Source organism: Amblyomma americanum, chromosome 7 (genome assembly GCF_052857255.1).
Source record: "Amblyomma americanum isolate KBUSLIRL-KWMA chromosome 7, ASM5285725v1, whole genome shotgun sequence".
Classification (NCBI taxonomy): Eukaryota; Metazoa; Arthropoda; class Arachnida; order Ixodida; family Ixodidae; genus Amblyomma; species Amblyomma americanum.
Window position 1 is genome coordinate 179,086,361 of NC_135503.1, and position 22,927 is coordinate 179,109,287.

Below are 22,927 nucleotides of genomic sequence, written 5' to 3' on the forward strand. Positions count from 1 at the left end.
ACAAACGACACCCCTCACCAATCAGTGGTCAAGGAAAGGAAAATAAGGTTTCCGCCAACCAATCACAGATTGGGGAAAGAGTTCTGATTAAAACATTTGGGAAGGAGGTTTCAAATAACTACACAAACAACACAAATGCGACTTCCGTTCCCCACGCCACCCACGGCACCACAGACGCTAGAAACATGTGCCGACGAGGTGATGACTCAGGTTGTTGACAGCAACAAAGAGAAGACAGTCGTTAAGGGAAGTAGACAGTCGTTACAGGAATAGTGGGTTTCCGGTCACCCGGCCAATATCTCGTGCGCCCCCGAAACCTCGTCAACCCCTTAACAACCACATGTCGTCAGCTGTACTTGGTTCGCGTTTTTCCCGGCGGGTCATCCCCGTGACGGCGCGGCGTAAACGAGGACGTCCACTGCACAAAGGGGAGGCAGGGACGGGACGGGCCCCTTTGTTGGGGACTTCCGCCCTCGCTGGAGCGGCCTTCCTTGCGAACACAAGACCAACGAGTTCGCGGAAAGGTCAGCGAACTCCACAGGCGGTTTGCACTACAGAGAATTCAGTTTTTGCAAAATCCTCTCGCTCAATTAGGGCTGCCGTTTACTCTTCCCGTCCTCCTGTCGTTCAGTGAAACCGTCAAAGGGCATGCCATTAGGCAGGTGTGTCAGCCTCTTCACAAGTATATCATTAAAACCGGGAGATTTTTGTGTTAACTTCTCGATGCCTTTCCTTTCCTCTCAAATTTATTTTCTTTCCGATTAATTCTTCAAAATTTAGTTATTCTATCCGCACCGCTTTGTTTCCTCGATTTTATTCCGATTTCCTCCAGCTCTCTCAAAATTTGTGATTGTCTTTTTCTATCAGAGCCCTCACTATTTATGAGCCACTTGAGATAAACCTGGATGAGATTTTTCCTGTTTGGCCAATCCCTCACCGTGGGTATGTGCCATCGTATTTGAGGCAAAAACAGCGGCCTCTTCCTCTTCTCCGAGGTTTTCCACGCAGCGTTTCTGACTGGCCAAGAGGTGCGGGTTTACGTCGGTAGGAATGGCTGTAGCCGTTGCCTCGTCGGTGTCTGACGTGGTGTACAAAGAGCACTGCCTGGAACACTCTCCAAGCTCATCAAAATAAGCGATGACCACTGCCTTCGTTAAGTGCTGTAGTTCACGGGTAAAGTTGGTGACTAAGATGTGGGTGCGACCGTTGATAAGTCCTACTAGGCCTCGCAAACAAACGCAAACAAACGGACTGACTGAGCGGCTTAACAAGACAATTGCTGATATGCTTTCTATGTATGTCGACGATGACCATGCGAAATCAGACCGGATACTGCCTTACATCACGTTCGTGTACAACACTGCGCTCCATGAAACGACGCGCTTCGCTCCGTTCCATTTGGTGCACGGTCGGGAAGCCTTGACCATGCTGGACGCCATGTTTGTTCCGGATCCTACTCCTCTTGTGTCGTGGACGCTGAACAATTTGTTCGTGACGCCGAAGCCGCTCGCCAAGTTGCTCGACAGCGAATCTGGTGCCAACAACAACGCGACGCCGAGCGCTACAACCTCCGCCGCAGGGAGGTCATTTACACACCCGGTGATCAAGTCTGGGTATGGAGTCCAATCCGTTTGCGAGGGCGGTCTGAGAAGCTTCTTATCCGTTACTTTAGTCCATACCAGGTGTTACGCCGCGTCAGCGCGGTGACCTACGAGGTGCTTCCTCAAGGAACTGTCCGGTCGTCTCGACAACCGACGTCCGAAGTAGTCCACGTGGCGCAAATGAAGCCGTATTACTCCCATTAGCCCCTTTCCACGAAGACATTCGCGCCCGCTACTTGGAAGCCTTAGGTAAGTTTTCCCCCTCGCGTGCGGCATCGAGTCGATGCCTCTTGGAAGGGAGGTGGGCAATGCCACATTGCTGACATTCTGCCATCGCCACCTAGTGGCCCAACCTCTCTCCCAGCGTGTGCCCGAACGTCTTTCTCTCGAAAGTGCGCGGCTAGTTCGGCAAGCCTCGCCCCAGTAAACGGTAGTGCTTCCCGCGTCCTGCAACTTTTGTCGGTGACAATATACACCGACAATATACACATCGGCCTGCCGGAGGAATGTGGTCGTCGCGCCACGCCAGCAGGTGATTTTGTTCACTCAAGCCAGGATTGAGAACAGCACAATCGTGGCGCGCGGATGCGCTAGTCGCGTAATTTTTTTTTGTATTTCGCGGTATTTCTTTGGAGCTCGGAAAAAAGATACACGTGAGGCTTTTATTATCGCAAATTTATTTATTTATTTATTTAGTTATACATACTGCTAATCCCATTTGGGATTGTTGCAGGAGGGCAAAATTGGGTTAGTAATAACAGTTCAAAAAATACACCATTTTGGTGAAGATCGTAAAAAAGACAACTAATAGTAAGGGTAAAGCAAAGGCACTGGAATTAACTATGGAAATACAACCAAAATTACAACAACGCAGAACAGCAATACAACGAACTGTATCATAACCATTACGAAACAATGCAAATTAATCTCACAATAGGCGTCATGACAGAAGTTACATCGCAATAGTTCCGAAAACAATACTTGTAGTCTGTGTATACCTGAACAAAGTTAAAATTAAAAAGGCACACAGAATAGGAAGCAATATTAGCAACACAGAAAACACACACACAAAAATATTTACTAATTAAGTACTGAGCTCTCGATAGCAGCGTTGAACTTTCCTAACAATGAGCTGCTAGTTATTGAAGGGTTTAGACTGTTCCATTCACGAGCGGCAAACGGAAAAAATGAGTATTTGAAGCAGTCAGTACGGAAAGGGTACTCGTTATGTGTATTAGAATGTTTGTGACCCGTCGATCTTGCTTTAGAAAAGGAAATATATTTAGTAACGTCAAGTTTTATTTGCTGGTTAATTAGTTGATACCTTAACTTGTGTCACGCGACACAATGAAATGGGGGTTTCTGACGGTGCTCTCCAACTTTGCTGTGCACATTTGCTGTCTAAAGTCGATATTAACGCATCTAGAAAAATATCTTAATTACTACCTAATTAATTTCAAAACACAAAATTGCCTATGATGCGCAAGCTTGTTGGTAGGTGTTTGTAAGCGTTTTCTCCGGCCTAGCTCAAATATCTTTTTTAACCCTTGGCTAAAGTTGCTGGGACATCCTGTATATATATGTTGCACTTGCAATAAAAGTGCAGTTGAAGATTGCGCTTGTGAGTTCCCCTTTCTTGTGCCCTTCTCTTGTATGCGCAAAAATATATATCTACAATGAACAACCAACTCGACCAAAACGCAAGGATACTGCATTGCTTAACTATTATTCGCGGCGTTATGCAAGGATTAAGAAGTCGCCTGCGTTTTATCTTCAATGGCACAAAGTTGCTGAGGAGTTTGTAAGCAATCTCTTCGAACTTTACCCAAAGATCGTTGGCGCTTACATTAGTACTGGGAGCGAGAGCGTCGAAAGGGCCAAAGCAAAAGTCCAGTTCATCAGGTAGTGACATGTCGTCAGCTGTTTTAAAATCTCTCTATATTGCCACGCTCATTGTCAGTTTGCGAAGGAAGATACGGTCACATTCAAACCAACTACGAAATTTTCATAGACGCCTCGCCACACATAAACCTAATGCGGTCATGAAGAAACACTATCGCTTAGGAAATTATGTTCCGGAATTGACCTTGAGTGCTAGCCTCCATGATGTATGCTCCCGAACAACTTTCTGCAAAATGTAATAAAAACAGCTGTCCATTATTGCGGCAGCTGCATCTTGCTCACGCGTACCAGGCATCATCTCGCCTTATTTTACATCATGCACATTGAAATTTCCGACAGTGATAACATGTTTGTTTCGCAGATGCAAGACATGCAAAAATACTTCATTTTGTGTAGTGGAATCCTTTCCAGGAGGGCGATACGCTCAATAATTGATAATTTGTGCGCCATGCAGTTTCAGTGACCGCGGGATGCAGAATGCAATTTTAATTTTTTTATCATGAAATACAGCCGCACATTCACCCCTGCCGCTGAGATCATCCTCAGGAGCTAAAAGGTGCTAAGATAACGCCCATTTTTAAGAAAGGTGACCGCGCCTCGATTATGAAGTGTAGACCAATATGTGAGCTCCCAGATTTTGTAAAATAGCCTAAAGACTAATTGCGGGGCGTCTAACAAATATCTTAACAAATTTAACATCTTTTCTTCATGTCAGTATAGCTTCCGCTCTGAATACTCAACCGATCGAGCACTTATTATTCTAAGAGAGCAATTAAAAAGGGAATTGATAAAGAGAATTCACTTGCTCTCTATTCATAGATTTATCTAAAGCGTTCGGTAAAACTAATCACTTCATTCTTTCATTAAACACAAATAAGTAGGAATTACAGGCCTACCTTTAACCTTACTTCGTAGTTACAAGCTCGGAATCAGGTTGGTAGTGTTTCAGTCGTTTACTCAAGAGATACACCTGATGTAATTATACCCCAGGGGTCTATATGTTACGACCGGTTCATTTACAATAATGATCGGCCTAACCATCTCAAATCCACTAATGACATACTATAAGCTGATGACAAAGCAATCCTAAGCTTCAACACTTCATCAGTTCACCGGCTAGCAAACTTAACCATGACCTGGCTAATGTTCTGACTTGTTGCCGACTAAATCAGCTGAAAGTGAACCACAGTAAGATGAAATTTATAGTATTTACTTCGCAACCGTTATTGCCGCATCCCTCTCCGTCCATTTTAGTTGATTATCACCCAGTTCCAGCCAGTGATTCATGCACATACTTAGGAGCGAAATTTGACAGCAATCTCAAGCTTCTTTATCATATAGCTCGCATATACATAAATATTAGTTACGGAATTCTTGTCCTTGTGAAATCTCGTCCTTTCTTTTCCAGTTCTACCCTTATTGCACTTTATCATGCATTCATTCATTACCATATCAATTATGGCGTAGTGCCATGGGACAACACTTACAGTGCTCATTTATCTTAGTTGCACAATGTACGAAAACGAGCAATAAGAATATTAACCTTCAGTGCACATAATACTAACACAACACATATAACGCATTGCGATCATGCTTTAACGGTCACTAATCTTGTAACATATGATCTTGGCGTTTTTCCGTTCACGGATAGATTAATGTGGCTCCTCTTTCTGTTTAATTCCTCATCAATGCGAACAGAACGAGATTTGCGGGAAATAACCTTAATTTACAAAAAGTATGGGCTAACCATGGAAAATAACAGTTCATTTTACACCTTTTCTTTTTGGAATTCTCTGCCACCTGCCTTAAAAGAGGAGAAAGTACACACGTTTAACTCAGAGCTCCTAAATCTCCTAATAGCGAGGTATAATGTGAGGTAATTTTTCTCCAGTTTTCATTTTGCTCTCATTGTGCGTTTGGATGTTGAGCTTTATTTATAGTTCCACCAGCCTTTCGTGATATCTTTCTTTCTTGGTTTTAGTGTTTATTTTTTTTCTGCCTTTTGTATGCGCATTTTTACCTCATCTGTTGGTGTAATCCGGCCCACAATATATAAGAAATGTAGGAATTTGTGCTTTCTGTACCGGACAACTAAATGCCGTTGTTATATTAGTTAACGTTTCGATCATGCTAATTTTTGTTTTGTACATTTTTATGTCTTATGAACGGGAGGTCCCCATTCAGTCTCCGATTACGGGACCTCGTCCTGAATACATGTTTCATGTTATCATGTTCAATAAATACGACTCTGATTCTGACCGTTTCAGACAAAATTCTGCATCCAAAAGCGAACTAATTGAGCCATGTTTTTTCAACAACCACCAAGTTGGCATGCGCTGGTGCAAGATATTGTTTTGGGAAAGAATATATTTAAAGCTTTCTACACAAGCGAAGTAACTGCTTCGAGGGGCACTCAGAACACAACCAGAACTTCGTTGTCGTCTTCGTCTTCGTCCACGCGTTCACTCGCTCAATGTCGTCGTCGTCTAACCGCCTCAGGACCCCCGGCTAATGCAACGCTGTCTCGGCGTTAGAGTGGCGACGTATGAGCGTCGTGATAAGGTTTTAGGCGGCATGCATAGACGACGTCCGTGGTGGGACCGGAGGACGATGGCGAGGACGCAAGGAAAGCAATTTCATAGTTCAAGTCAATGACACGGCGCACCACACAGTGAAGGCCACGTAAGTGAGAAAGGAGTTTCTCCGAGAGACCAACGCTGCGTGACGGCGTCCAGAAAAGGGCGAGTGATCCCGGGGTTATATTCGACGACCCGGTGACGCCGGTGGTAGGCGGACTTCTGGGAAGCTTGAGAAGCACGGAGCCGACTACGGGCTATTTCGCGCGCCAGCGAGGCCTGGGGGATGGCGTCCTGAGCATAATCAGTGGTGGCGACTGAAGAAGGCGGCATGAGTTTGTCCAAAGGCAAGATGGGGTGCCTACCAAACAAAGGTAGAAAGGGGAATAGTCTGTTGTGTCATGCCGTGAAGACCTATACGCAAACGTCAAATAAAGCAAGGCTGCGTCCCAATCCCGGTGATCTGCCGAGACGTACATTGCTAACATGTCGGTGAGCGTGCGGTTGAACCGTTCCTTAAGCACGTTGATTTGTGGATGCTAAGTTGTCGCGAGCAGATGCTGCATGGCACACGAACGAAGAATGTCATTAATCACTCTGGACTGAGAATAACGACTGCAGTCGGTGAGCAGTTGAGGAGGGGCGCCATGGTGAAGAATTACGTCTTGGAGAAGAAAATCAGCGACATCGGTAGCGCAGCTGGTAGGTAAAGCACGCGTGATGGCGTACCGAGTCGTATAATCAGTTGCGACCGCGATCCACTTGTTGCCGGAGAGGGACGTGGGAAAAACGCCATGAGGGTCGAGGCCAACACGATGAAAAGGTTCCGGAGGTACGTCGATGGGTTGTAGGAGACCGGCAGGCAAAGTGGAGGGCCTTTTCCGACGTTGAAACAGGCCGCAAGCGGCAACGTAACGCTTGACGGAACGATACAGGCCAGGCCAAAAGAAGCGGTGCCGCACTCGAGCGTACGTGCACACCCGCCAAGGTGGCCGGCTGTCGGCAGATCGTGCAATTCTTCAAGGACAGAAGAGCGTAGATGTTGGGGTATGACGAGCAGCAGCGGAGCGCCATCGGAGCGTAGGTTTTGGTGATACAAAATGTTATTCTGGATCACATAAAGCCTCAGAGACGGAGATCAGTTTTCAGAGCAGAGGCCATCAAAGATAGGTCGTGAAGATGAGTCGTGGCGCTGTTCGTTGGCGATGTCGGTGAGAGCAGTGATAGCTAAGAGGCAGGGCAGGGTTCCAGCGTCATCTAGGTCAGGGGGCTCTACAGGGTATCGGGATAAACAGTCAGCGTCCTGGTGGGGACGACCGGACTTGTACACGACGGAGTATGAATATCCTTGGAGGCGAAAAGCACAACGACCAAGGCGACCGGTGGGATCTTTTAGTGAAGGCAGCCAACAGAGAGCGTGGTGATCAGTGACAACAGCGAATCAACGGCCGAACAGGTAGGGTCTGAAGTTAGCTACTGCCCAGAGAAGGGCGAGATATTCGCGCTCAGTAATGGAGTAACTTTGCTCTGCGGTGGAACGTAGACGGCTGGCATAAGCGTTGACACGATCTTGACCCTGTTGATGTTGGGCTAGCACGGCACCGGTCCCATATCCGGAGGCGTCGGTGCGAACCTCTGTGGGAGACGACGGGTAAAAATGGGCTAAGATGGGCGGAGTGGTCAGCAAATGAACGAGGGAGGAAACTGAGTTCTCTTGAGCAGGGCCCAAGTTAAAGGAGGTGTTGTTCTTTAGGAGGCCGGTGAGGGCGAGGGATGCCGGTGAAATCTTTGATAAAACGGCGAAAATACGAGCTCAAGCCGACAAAGCTGCGCACATCTTTCGACGACCTTGGAAGAGGAAAGTCCTTCGCGTCTTGAATTTTGACTGGGTCTGGGTGGACACCAGAAGCGTCAAAAAGGTGTCCGAGAATAGTGAGTTGGCAGCGATCGAATTTGCATTTCGATGAGTTCAGCTGGCGTCCGGCGTTACGGAACACTGTCAGAATACTGGAGTGGGGTTCGAGGTGCGTGGCAAAAGTAGGCGAGAAAACCACAATATCGTCTCAAGAGAGGCAGGTAGACCACTTAAAGCCGCGAAGAAGGAAGTCCATCATTCATTCAAAGGTAGCCGGCACGTTACAGTGTCCGAACTGCATGACTTTAAACTGGTATCCATCAGGCGTCACGACGGCGGTCTTTTCGCCGTCCTTTTCATCAACGGGAATTTGTCAGTACCCCGATCGAAGATCAATTGAGGAGAAATATTTGTCGCCGTTGAGGCAATCTAATGCATCATCTATCCTCGGGAGAGGATGTACCTCCATTTTGGTGATTCGGTTGAGGTGCCGGTATTCAACGCAGAAGAGCCAGCTGCCGTCCATCTTTTTACCAGGACGACTGGTGAAGCCCAAGGACTTGACAAGAGCTCGATGTCGATGACAAGAGCATTGTGTCCACCTCTTGAGTTATGACGGTGCTTTCAGCGCTGAGCACTCGGTAAGGGCGTCTGTGGCGAGGAGCGGCATCACCGGTGCTTATGCGATTCGTCAGCACAGAGGTACGAGCCAAACCCGGGCATCAAAGTCGAACATGTCGCAAAAAGATGACAGTAGGCACCTAAGATCGCGGGCTTGCATCGGTGGTAGGTCGGAAGCGATCATGCCTGCGTAGTCGGCCGTTGGTTTCTCTGTTGATGTGGCCGCAGGCAACAGGCGTTGTTGAGTCGAAGGTAAGCAGCTATTCACCACTGATAGACACATTCGGCAGCAAAGCCCAGCGTGGCGAGTGATATGCCTTTCGGGAACAGTGGAATGGACGAGCCAAAGCTTAGGACTGGAAGGTTCGTGCATGCTATTGTCATCTTTTCGGCAGAGAGCCAACATGTCCTGAATGTACAAAATATAGGATTCCGTAGAAGATTGAGCTCGGGATGTAAGGTCTCTCTTAGCGACATGTGTTCTGCCGAGCGGCCGTCCAAACAGATCGTGCAGTTTCTGCTTTCAGATGTCCCAGCTGGTCACATCATCTTTGTGAGATTGGTACCAGACTCGGGCGGTGTCTTTTCGATAGAAGATGACATCTGCGAGCATAAGGGTTGGACACCAGTGGTTGTATGTAGTCACGCGTTCGGACATGTGGATCCAGTCGTCGGCGTCAACGTTGTCGGTGCCAGAAAATGTCCCAGGGTCACGAGGAGGAGAAAGAACGACCGATGGCATGGCCGGTGCTGATGCTTGCTGGGAGGCGTGTTGGGTCATGGTTAGCGACGGCAGCTGGCGGCAGGTGCAGAATCCGCACCTCCAACAAATATATTGCGGGAAAGAATATATTTGCAGTTATTTACAGAAGCGAAGGGAACAGCTGCGAGCGGCATCGAGAACATAGCCAGAACTTGGTTTCGTGTTGGTCTCCTTCCACCACTCGTTCAATCGCTCATTTTGGTCGTCGTCTACCCGCTTCAATATAAATAAATATATAATTAAATTTATGCGTGCGTGCGTGCGTGCGTGTGTGTGTGTGTGTGTGTGTGTGTGTGTGTGATTTGACGACATATCCATCATTTGGGCAGAAACAGAGGAAAAACTAATTCAGTTTATCATCTCCTTCAGCAACATACATCCAAATATCTCTTGCACACACACGTACTCAACTAATAGCATTAACTTCCTTGATGTGTTGTTCGTGTTGACCCACCGATAGACAACAGTATCTTCATTTCAACAGTTGCCACCCGCGCCATTGCAAAACTTCAATTCTGTACTCACAGGCTATCCGATTCAAACGCATTTGCTCTCGATCAGAAGATTTTCAAAAAAATGCTAAACACATGGGCTAAATTCTAAAGAAACAGCGCTACTCGTGGTCAATCATCAACGATGCCATTAAAAGGGCGGGAGTTACTAACCGTAATCACATCCCTGCGGAATTCTTGCCAACACCGCATCGCTCTAATCTTGTACTGACATTCACAGAGAACCTACCGAATATTAACAAAATCCTTAAAAATACTTCAATATCACAGAACAAAGTTAGCAGCTCTCAAAAATTTTTCCAATGGTCCCCCAGGTAACATTCAGAAGGCCAAAAAAATTACAAAACCATCTTGTGCACTCAACGGTTAATAAACCGAGGCCGGTGTGTTGCACACCTTGCGGAAAGAGCAGATGTCAAGTTTGCAAAGTCATGCAAACCACAGCACTGACTAAAAGTACCCATTCAGATTTCAAACATGTTATCCGAGAGGACTTAAACTGCGATTCCAGTAATGTTGTTTACATGCTCGAGTGTGGCGAATGTCAGATGCAATACATTGGCCAAACAGACAATTCCTTCCGATTAAGATTTCATTACCACCGCTCACATACTCAATCTCTCCCTGGCCTCCCACTTTCGAGACACCTCCGCGAAAAAGGCCACGAGTTTGATAAACTTAAAGTAACGATATTGCAGAATAACATTAAAAACACTCGGGGGCGCCAACAGCGCGAATCATATTTTATTTTCAAATTTAACACAGTGCAAAAGGGCATCAACGAAAACCATGGCACCCTATCGTCTCTTTCGATGGCAGAAAGCAAAGAAAATTTCAACCCTAATGGACAAAGTGCCACCCCTGACAGTCGTGTCAGGTCATACCCCTGTTGCATGTCAGTTTCGGCTTGTTTCAATGAAAAACTGGTAATGGCGCAAGAAACGGGGACACAGAAGGCACACGAAAGATAGGACTGACGCCATCTTACAACTGGGGTTTATTGCACCTAGCCTGCCTTTTGTACCACAACCAAGCCATATCAACAAATGCGTAAACGTTGTACATATCAAACGGCAATTCATGCGAACACTGGCAACAAAGTAACGCTGATCACTACAGAATCTAATCTACACAGAGCTTGGGAGGCCAACTTCTTTTCTGGCCAGCAGAAATAATAACAACATCATCCAAGGGGCATGACATGTCCACACTATCAATTTATGAAACGCGTGAAGAAGGCGAAAAAGAGCACGAATTGAACGACTATTAGATAAAACCACGTGAAAAAAAGATGACAATAATGAGGGATGAAGTCTGAAGATACAGCGCCTAGCGTCAAATGATAAAAACTGAATATCATTCCTGTAAAAAACAGTCGTCTTAGCGTCTAAAAATCTAAAAATATTAAACACCGAGGCTTTGCCCGCCAAACAAAGAGTCTTTGCCCGCCCACAAGTACACCGCGTTCACCATTGGCATAGAGGAACTGTACTATTCGGTTCCTCACCAAGGACTCCTAAGAGCGGTCAGGGATAAAACCCTGTCTACAGGAGAAGTTCGCTTCCAAAATGCCGCTGGAATAAGCACTTATAATTTCATTACGCTATTAGAATGCTACTTAAAATCCACCGCAATTTCCTACGAGGGAAAGTTCTACGTCCAGAAGAAATGAATGTGCATCGGTTCTTCTGTTGCACCCGTCCTTTGCGACATCTTCCTTTCAGTGGTAGGAGCGGACATCAGCAGACATATCAGTGACCCTCATGTAGTTTCCATACACCGGTATGTCGAAGATTTCTTGGTCATTATGAAGGACAATCCGGAACAGGATTTAGACGCTGCCGTCATGAGGATTGTGTCCGTTTTCTCAAGCCACGGCCAGGGTCTCACGTTTACCAAGGAGGTCCCTACGGACGGCCAACTCCAGTTTTTAGATATCAAGTTATTGTTTCCGGAAAAAGGTCTCTCTTGGATGTACAACCCGCGTTCTAAGAAAGGCTTGCTACCATTTGACAGCGCTCATTCAAAGCTTGTGAAACGCACGATTATTTCTAACTCCCTGCAATCTGCCTTAAACAAATGTTGCCCCCACATGTTGTCAAAAAGCTTTCGCACTCAAGTTGAAAAGCAAAAACAGGCAGGTTATCCGCCTTGTCTAATTTCGGCGGTTTGCGAAATGCTTTTTCAGAAACTTAAGCAATTCACTCGCATCAGGGAGCCGGTTTCGCATTCATCAGTAACTGTAATACCGTATATTCACAAGGTGTCGCATAATATTAAGAAAATAGCGAGCAGACACTATGTTCAGGTTGTATTCACCGCGCCTTGTAAGCTTTCAAGACTGTGCCATGACCAACAGAGAAATGCGGCCGGCTTGCACCATAAAACACCAAAAAAAGTTCACGCAATGCAGGACACAAGTGGTTTATGAGATACCGCTTAGCTGTGGCCTCGTTTAGATCCGGCAAACAGGTCGTTGTTTTAATGAGCGTGCAAGTGAACATTCCCGAAACTTGCGCAACAAAGAAGCGAGCTTCCTCGTTGACCACTTCAAAAGCTGTTCTAAGTGCCGTTCCGAATTCGAGAAAACTAGGATTTTGAAGAGTGGAAAAGATAAAACTGAGAGACAGATTGTTGAGGCATATTTCATCAAAAAAGCTGGAAACAAATGCGTTAGCAGGCCTTCCATTATTCTTAGCAGTGCCGAGACGTCTTTTTTAGAAGGTTTTTTGTTGTTCGCAGATTTCCCTTGGTTTTGTGCTCTTGTTTCGTCCTTTCTTTCGGTGTTTACATTTTTTAGATTTTTAGACGCTAAGACGACTGTTTTTTACAGGAATGATATTCAGTTTTTATCACTTGACGCTAGGCGCTCTATCTTCAGACTTCATCCCTCATTATTGTCATCTTTTTTCACGTGGTTTTATCTCATAGTCGTTCAATTCGTGCTTTTTTCGCCTTATTCACGTGTTTCATAAATTGATAGTGTGGACTTGTCATGCCCCTTGGATGATATTGTTATTATTTCTGCTGGCCAGAAAAGAAGTTGGCTTCCCAAGCTCTGTGTAGATAGATTCTGTAGTGATCAGCATTACTTTGTTGCCAGTGTTCGCATGAATTGCCGTTTGATATGTACAACGTTTACGCATTTGTTGATATGGATTGGTTGTGGTACAAAAGGCAGGCTAGGTGCAATAAACCCCAGTTGTAATTTGGCGTCAGTCCTGTCTTTTGTGTGCCTTCTGTGTCCCCGTTTCTTGCGCCATTACCAGTTTTTCTTTCAACATGAACCAACTCGCCCAAACTAGAGTTTTACTCGGCTTGTTTCCACCTGCCGTTCAACTCATACTTTGGTCCCGCGAGGGCCATATGTCCCCTTCTCTTTCTTTTTTTTGTCATTATATATATATATTTTATTTTTTGAAATTTCTCTGCTATTTTTTTTCTTTTTTTGCATTCCTGTCAACAAACCTTTCCATCTGGTCCTCCAATGGGAAGCTCATCTGGTTTTAGCGGCTCGCGTGTCACCATGTGGAGCCACTTTGGGCGGTCTCAACCTGTTCCGCCTAGTCCGGGCCATCTTTCGGAGTCGCACGGGGCCACACTTACGCGGCCAGAGGCATACCGAAACCCACAATTGGCGGACTCATCCCTTCTTTTGTTAAGCCCCACCACGTTTCTTCTTTGCTTTTCCCTTTTCATCTGTTTTTGTTTCTCTCTCTCTTTTTTTTCTTGTCGTAGTAGCCGCGTGCGCACCCAGCCCGGCCTCCCTCTTTCTCCTTGTGTGTGCGTGTGTGTGTGCAGTGAGTTCACGGGTACGCGAGGAGCCACCTTTGCTTCCCTAATATGCCATAGGTGTCTGTTGTGTTCCGTTCTGCCGGCCGCCCCCTCCCCCCTTTTTCTTTTCTTTATTTTTCTTTATTTCTTTTCTTTTTAAGCTTTCTGTGTGTCATGTCCCATGCTATAAAACACGCGCCCATGCACTGTATGGTCACTGTTGAAAAAGATCGGTCCATCGATTGAAACGTCGAGTAAAATAAAAATGTTTCCTTAAATGAAGCATATACTTCGATATATATATATATATATATATATATATATATATATATATATATATATATATATATATATATATATATTGTAATGAAGAGGATGACAAATACAAATCAGATGACTGGTGACAACGAAGTAGATGGCCCTGCGCGTCAGCCGTATTTCTATCGCCACGAGTGTCTGGGCCTGACCTGGTTGCCGTCGGACCTGCTCCCGTCCTCCCAGCTCTTTTCAATAAACCCGCGCCTTACATTTGGTGGAAGTGCCGGGTAACAGCCCTGAAATTGTGCAATCGTACTCTCTCGCAACTTGCGATGCCTAAGGACGTTCAACATCAAGCCGTGCAAGTGCGCCCAGCTGATTCCTGCGCCAGTTCCCTTCGCCAACAAGACCCGGCCATCTTTAGTGGTGCCGATGAGCAGGATGTCGAAGATTGGCTCACGCCTTACGAGAGGGTGAGCCTTTACAACAAATGGGACGATGCGACAAAACTAAATAACGTAATTTTTTATCTCATCGGCGTCGCTAGCTCATGCTATCGGAACCACGAGGTGGGCATCTGTACTTGGTCTGCTTGGAAGACAACCTTCTCGGAATTGTTTGGTCGTCCTGCTGTCATGTAACTCCGCGCCGAACAACGCTTGCGCTAACAGTCTCACCAGGTGAGCGAAAGCTTTACCAGTTACATAGAAGATGTCATTGACCTATGCAAGCGTGTCAACCTCAACATGCCAAAAGCTGACAAGAATAAACACATTTTGGACGGGGTTGACGACGACGCCTTTCAGTGGCTGGTAGCGCACGACTTGCGCACCGTTGCTGAAGTCGCCACCCTCTGCCAAAGCTTAGGAGGAGCTGCGGAAGCGGAGGCTCCTGACTAGACAGCACCCCCGACTGGTTGTGTCGCTTGCTGGACTGACGCCAGCACCTGACACCTCATAGCTGCTGCAACAAATCAAAGACTTTGTTCGGGAAGGAGTGGAGCGTCACCTTTCTCTTCTGCCGAGCCCTAGAGAGCAAGCTGCATATTTGGCTCCGGCTCTTCGACACGCCGTCCAAGAGCAGGTTGCCGTGGCTCTTCCGTCGGCCCATCCGCCACAACCTGTCGCTGCTCCACTGACATATGCCGACGTCGTCGCCCAGACGTCGCCCCCAATGGCTGCTCCGCTGACATACGCGGACGTCGTCGCCTAACCTCGACCGCCTACCTATTCTTCGCCTCCAATACCTGCGCAAGCAGTGGCTCCTTCTCTTCGGCCGGCTCCGCGAGTCAATTCCTGGCGCACAATCGAACACCGGCTTATCTGCTACAATTGCAGCTTGCAAGGTCATGTGGCCCGGCTTTGCTGTCGTCTTCTCCCAGTCTACGCGCCACCTCTCCCAGTCCCACGTACTGGCCTTCCACGAGTCAGTACTCCGGACGTGCTGAGCCGCCGTCTAATCATCCTTTTTAACCTGACCGCTCGGCCCTTTGTAGACGCCGTTCACCTTCAACGAGGCGCCGCTCTGTTTCTCATATGTGACGTCAGGAGGATGACTAGGAGGAAAACTAGGTGCCGCAGTTCCTGAGGCACGAACACCGCCCCCGTCGAACTTTCCAAGGCCTCACATATGCCCTGTCAATCTTACAGAAATTTCTGTCGAGGGCATTTCTTTCTTGGCCCTTGTGGACACCGGTGCTGCGATTTCTTTATGGAGGAAAAGTTTTGTCGTTCGTTGAACAACTTAAAGACGCCCATTGCTGGACTCTAGCTGCATACGGCCAGCGCTGAGCACATCAAGCCATCCGCAGCGTGTACCGCTCGAGTTGTGATTCAGGACTCCCTCTACACTATAGAATTCGTCGTGCTGCCTTCCTGTTCCCATCCTGTTATTCTGGGCTGGGATTTCCGGCCATGAAGCTATCCTCAACTGTGCTCGAGCGGAAGTCGGGTTTTCTTTTCTGCCCAATCCTTTGCTGGAGGCTACTCGTTCTGTTGCTTGTGTTAAAGCCCTCGCTGCCGTAAACATCGACATTCCCCTGTGGCCTTCCGTTCTTGTACACCTGCCAATTCAATTCAATTCATTTTATTTTACCAGAAGTAGGGAAGGATATCTGGTCTAAAAGCTGTGAATCACAGCTTTGACATGGCCCAGAAAATCTCTACAAGACAGTGCCGAAATAGTTATTAACAATAGTTAAGAGAAATAATGAAGAGATCTAGAATAGCAGATACTATACAATAATAACTTTGAGTAGTATTAAAAACACGAACAAGCTTAGTTTCCAAATATTATCAGAAATAACTCAAGAATACATCATATATAAACGAATAAAACTGCACATTTGTACAATAATAACTGAAATCAAGATAGCATACAGGTACGACAAATAAGAGTTGAGTGAAGCAAACATACCAGAAACACGACTACTTTTAGTTTGGAAAAGGATTCTTGAAGCTGTTTAAATGAAATTATCTTGGCATATTTATGTTGATTGAGTATTTGTGTTAGCTTGTGCTGCAATCACTGAAATTTTTAGATTGTGCGGGAATGCGGAGTATGCCATAATGTCTTGCGACTCTATCGGTGATGACACTGCCCTCTTTACTCCTGGCCATACTTTTCTGCAGCGCAAGTGTCTCCCTCCCTCTGCCAAGTGTCTCCCTTGCGCCGCCTCCTCACAGCGCCGCCACACTGCTTCATATCGACTCGACCGCTCCTACCGAGGTCCACACGGACGCCAGTGGTGTTGGCCTCGGCGCCGCACTCGCCTGGCGGATCGGTGGTTTTGATGAATGCGCTGTTGCTTACGCAAGCTGCACACTAACTAAGACTGGCTGGATCTAATTACTCCGTCAGCGAAAAAGAGTGTTTGGCCATCGTATGGGCCCTTGCTAAATTCCGCCCGTACCTCTATGGCCATCTTTTGACTTTGCGACGAACCATCATGCGCTTTGTTGGCCTTCCCCCTTGAAGGACCCATCCGGCCTCTTTGATAGGTGGGCTCTTCGTCTGCGAAAATATGAGATCCGTGTAGTCTATCGCTCCGGCCGTAAGCATCTAAATGCTGATGCCCTGTCCCGCTGCCCACTTTCAGCCGAGATCAAGCCAAGTTAATTTCAGCTTTTGTACAAAAACCATGGGTGACGAAAAAAAAGCAGTTCGCAATGACCGCTTGACAATCTACGTCACCCGTAGAAGTCGACAGCATTAGCAGAGACAGTTACACATGAGAGTCATTATACATTGTTAGACATTGTTAGAGAAAGAAGAAAAAAGAGAAATGACTGGCAAGAACATTTCAGCAGAGTAACAAAATACAACCTAGTCAATGAACAGTTCCCTAAATGCAGAAGTCATTTTTGTTAAATTGCTATACAGAGGGGTGTCCAAACATTTCGGAAGAATATATTTTAACATCTCACAACCGTAGTTTGTTCTGCATCTGGGTATTGCAAACATTCCATGGTCTCTAGTTGCATAGGGTGTGGCATATGGTACAAGAGGAACAATGCGGCTCAGAAAATGGTCATTTCGTGCCGTGATTTTTTTATAAAAGCAGGCAAACCTGTTATCAAATAGCTTATTAACCGGAATAATTTTGTACCTTTGTCTTATGGGGCGAGTCGTGGCGTCAAAGGAAGCATTTGTAATGATCCGTAGCATTTCTTTTGTAGCGTAAAATGTTTTTGTATATTTGACACAGTAGTATTTCCCCATGCCAAGTAACAAAAACCTATATATGAGAAGAAAAAAAGCGTAATAAAAGGTCGAGCTTCGTTTTCACGGGCGAAATATGTTTATTAAGAGCGATGATACCTATGAATTTAGATAGGGTGATGCATATCTTGCTAATGTGGGTATTCCATGACATTGTGGGAGTAAAATCTATGCCAAGGGAGGTGAATGCTTCGACGTATTGTAATTCTGTGCCCCTGAAAAGGATTCGTGGAGGATTCGCGACTTCCTTGCTTTTGGAATGAAATATTATTGCCTTTGTTTTCTCTCGGTTTACTGATAACGAATTCAATGAAGACCATTCCCTCAGGTTATCCACTGCTGTGTTCGCGGTGCCTGTCAGTTGCTTCATATCTGAGGAGGACAGAATAAACTGGTGTCGTCAGCATAAATAATATATTTTTTCTCTTTGCTTATGCTGATTTTGTCGTTTATATATATATATATATATATATATATATATATATATATATATATATATATATTATAAAGTATAGGACGTAGAAGACTGCCTTGGGGCACACCGTTTGAAATTTGTAGAATTTCACAATGGCAATTATTGATGGAAACATATTGTGAACGCGAGCACATGTATGATTTGAAAAGATTAAGGGCATGGCCGCGTATACCGTAATGTTCAAGCTTTAAAAACAGAGTATTATGATTAAGCGAATCAAAAGCCTTACTAAAGTCTACAAAAAATTCCGAATGTAAGCTTCTGGGATTCAATATTGCTTAATATATATTCCTTTTGATCAAGTAATCCCTGTTCTGTTGATCTATTTTTGGTGAACCCGTACTGGAAGTCATATATAATAGAGTGTTTTTGTAGGACATTATTAACACGGAAACAAATTACACTTTCAAGCCCCTAGAGAACAAGGGCAAAACGGATATAGGCCTATAATTACTTACATTAATTCTGTCTACCTTTTTAAAACTTACGGCCACCCTGGCAAGTTTCATGGCAGCAGGAAAACTGCCGGTAGAAAGTACAATGTTATATATACGCGTTAGACATGGCACAATTTCATGTAAGACATATTTTATTGAACGGGTTTTGATATTGCAAGACTCTAGGCTTGCCGTGTCCGTCAGGGTTTTTAGATTAATGTAAACCTCCCCAAGTAGCACAGGTCATCGGCCCAATATTGCAACAGGATGGTCCCATCCTGGTCCTTTGTAGGGCCAGCTTTGCCAATACAGTTAAAATGTTGGGCCAATTACTTGTGCTGCTTGGCTCAGTTTCATTAGTTGGTTCAAAAAACAAGGATTGTGAATATTTTTACGTCAACAAGGCCAAGGTCGCGTCATCGCGTATGCCAGCCGCCTACTTTCCGCCGCAGAACAAAATTACTCCATTACTGAGCGCGAGTGTCTCGCCCTTGTCAGGGCTGTAGCTAAATTACCACCGTACCTGTTCGGCCGCTCATTGTCTGTTGTCACTGATTGCGCTCTCTGTTGGTTGTCTTCAAAAAAAGATCCCACCGGTCGCTTTGGTCGCATTGCTTTGCGCCTCCAAGGATATTCATACTCCGTCGTGTACAAGTCCGGTCGTCCCCACCAGGACGCTGACTGTTTATCCCGATACTCTGTGGAGCCATCTGACCTAGAAGACGCTGAGACCCTGCCCTGCCTCTTACCTATCACTGCTTTCACCGACATCGCCAACAGCGCCACGACTCATCTTTACGCCTCTTTATTGGTCACCGCTCTGCAAACCGATCTCCGTCTCTGCAACTTTATGTGCTCCAGAATGGCATTTTGTATCGCCGCAACCTACGCTCCGATGGTACCCCCTTCTGCTCGTCATACACCAACATCTACGCTCCTCTGTCATTGATGAATTGCACGATCTGCCGACAGCCGGCCACCTTGGCGTGTCCCGCACGTACTCTCGAGTGCGGCACCGCTTCTTTTGGCCTGGTTTGTATCGTTCCGTCAAACGTTACGTTGCCGCTTGCGACCTGTGTCAACGCCGGAAAAGACCCTCCACTTTGCCTGCCGGTCTTCTATAACCCATCGACGTACCTCCGGAATATTTTCACCGTGTTGGCCTCGACCTTCTTGGCCCTTTTCCCACGTCCCTCTCCGGCAACAAGTGGATCGCTGTCGCAACTGGTTATACGACTCGGTACGCCATCACGCGTGCTTTGCCTACCAGCTGCGCTACCGATGTCGCCGATTTTCGTCTCCAAAACGTCATTCTTCACCATGGCGCCCCTCGTCAACTGCTCACCGACCGTGGTCGTTATTTTCTGTCCCGAGTCAGTAATGACATTCTTTGTTCGTATGCCACGCAGCACCAGCTCGCGACAGCTTGCCATCCACAAACCAACGGGCTTACGGAACGGTTAAACCGCACACTCACCGGAATGTTAGCAATGTACGTCTCGCCAGACCACCGAGATTGGGACGAACGGCAGATTGGGCGAGTTGGAAATGCTCCATAAAGTTAAAACAGCGCTAAGCAACAAGGACGAAGAAGGGAACACACACAAAGGCGCCTTTGTGTGTGTTCCCTTCTTCCTTCGTCCTTGTTGCTTAGCGCTGTTTTAACATTATGGAGATTGGGACGCTGCCTTGCCTTATGTGACTTTTGCGTATAACTCTTCACGGCATGACACAAGCGGCTATTCCCCTTTCTACCTTTTGTTTGCTCGGCACCCCATTTTGCCTTTGGACACACTCATGCCGTCTTCTTCAGTCGCCACCACTGCTTACGCTCAGGACGCCAACCCTCAGGCCTAGCTGGCGCGCCAAATAGCCCGTACTTGGCTCCGTGCCTCACAAGCTTCCCAGAAGTCCGCCTACGACCGCCATCACCGGGCGGTCGAATAGGAACCCGGATCACTCGTCCTTCTCTGGACGCCGTCACGCAGCGTCGGTCTCTCCGAGAAGCTCATTTCTCACTATCGGGGCCCTTACCGCGTGGTGCGCCGTGTCACCGACGTGAACTATGAAATTGCACCCCTTGCGTGCTCGCCATCGTCTTCCGGCCCCTCCACTTACGTCGTCCATGTCTGCCGCCTAAAACCTTATCACAACGTTCATACATCGCCACTCTAACGCCGAGACGGCGTCTCAACAGCCGCGCGTAGATCACGTAGATGCAGGGAGGTAGAGTACATAGCTTCGAGTTCATGTCGAATGATGCGGGTCACATTTTCTGGGAAGAAAGAACGAGCGATGGCTTGGCCGATGGCGATGTTTGCTAGGAGGCGTCTTGGGTCATGGTGAGCGAGGCCAGCTGGCGGCCGGTGCGGAGCTCCGTGGCCGGTAGGCGTAGGAGAAACACTCACCCCCACCCAATATGTTTTGGGAAACAATATTGTCACGTGCTGCGCATGGGCTCTGGGGAATAAAGAAGACGTGCGGCGGCTGGAAGTAGAAGAGGAAGTAAAGGATCCTGCCGCCGGCGCACCAGGCTCCTCTCGACCTGCCTTGTAAATATTATTTGTAAATAGATCCTGTAACAGTGTGGTGGAGGTACTGAGTCGATCACCACGGATCCCTCTCGCAACCGCTGCAGCCGAAGAATCGCCGGATTGCCACCGTTGCCCGTGCAAATGCCCAAGGAAGCCGACGCACGACCGACCGGCGCCGCAACGCCCGCTTGGCACCACTACCGTGAGCCGCGGACGTTTTCCGGGAAGGCTGGCGAAGACGTGGATGATTGGCTCACCAATTACAAGCGGGTGAGCAAATACAACGGCTGGGATGCCACTCTTCAGCTGGCCAATGTCGTCTTCTTTCTCGATGGCACCGCGCTAACTTGGTTCGAAAACCATGAGGCATCAATAACAAGTTGGGACCGCTTCATGGAAGAGCTCTGCAGCTGCTTCGGGGATACTGTTGCCAAACGAAAATGCGCTGAGCAGTCTTTGCTTCAGAGAGCGCAAGTGCCTGGAGAGACCTGCACGACTTACATAGAAGAGGTCTTGAAGCTGTGCAACGTCGTTAATCCCAGTATGTCCGACGAAGATCGCGTTGGTCATCTCCTCAAAGGCATCGCAGAGGACGTCTACAGCTTTCTTATTAGTAAAAAAAATTTAGACTCGCCCACGGATATCATCAAGCACTGCCGCACCTTTGAAGCTCTAAAACTGCGTCGAATTACTGCCAAGTTCGGTCGCCTGCCTAACGTCACCACCGTCGCCAGCGTGGATTTCCACGAGCCTGTGAATGCGGCGACTCTCCCTGACGTCATTCGTCAAATCGTGCGTGACGAACTCTCCCGGCATCAAGATCTTGCGCGCCGCAGTGAGGTCCCGTATGAGAGCTGTTCTCTGCAGGCGGCTCCCGCCTACCGCTCCTCCCCTTGGAGTTTGTCTGCCCAGGCCCATACCAGTGCTACTCGCATTGATTACAGCGATTTGAAGCTGTCTACACAAGCGACGTAACAGCTTCGAGCAGCACTCAGAACACAGCCAGAACTTCGTTGTCGTCTTCGTCGTCATCCACGCGTTCACTCGCTGAATATCGTCGTCGTCTACCCACTTCAATAATTTCCAGATCAGCGGTCTTGTTAAGTAGGCTGCGGGCATTGATATTGAGCAGAGTGTCGCGTGACGCATGTGCAATAACAGTGCCCGTGTTTGCGGCCTGCGGAGACACTCTTGGCAACTGATAATTCAAATTCATGACGTCATCCAAACCTTACATAGCTCGCCAATCCTGAGCTCATCTCATCGCAGCACAGACTTGTTGGCTGTTTGCTGATTTATATGGGACTGTTCCAGCTGTTCTGCTCCTTTTTTCCTACGATCTAAGAAAAATTTTCATCGATAAGGTAGTATATTTTAAGCTTTATCATGTCTTGCGGTGTTTTTTTTTTCAGTGAAGCTACTAAGGCGCATGATTATTTCCCCTGGTCTTTCGGTGTACGCTTCCTGATGCGATGCATACGCTCAACACTCGTCATCGTTACGCCCTGCTTGCGGCGAAAAACGTCGTCAATAACCGCTATTCGCAGTTTTTCTTCAATTTCATCCTCCATTTTCTGAATTCCTCAAATTAGCATGTTGTTACGGCGACTACGGTTCTGACGCCGTCTATCTTGTTTTGCATGTCGCTTATAGTTGAGCGCAGATTACGCATCTTTTTCACAATTATCTAGCCTTTGTGACAATTGAGTCACCTTAGCCATCACTTAGCATCACTACTTCGTGCACTGACAAGAAGCGACTGGTGCGATGCGCTTCCCTCTGGATGTTGGACACCGGAAGTCTACAGACATATTTGAGCCTCTACTCGATCGCACGCTTTGTTAAGGAGACTACGAACACTGTGACAGTCAATACTTTGCTCTTCTAATGGCCAATGCT

At 47.0% G+C, this 22,927-nt stretch overlaps 1 protein-coding gene across 8 annotated transcripts in view; it reads left to right on the forward strand.

Moving 5' to 3' along the window:
- LOC144096773 (uncharacterized) overlaps window positions 1–22,927 on the forward strand; it is a 352,209-nt gene that overhangs the window by 303,630 nt on the left and 25,652 nt on the right. The window lies entirely within an intron of this gene.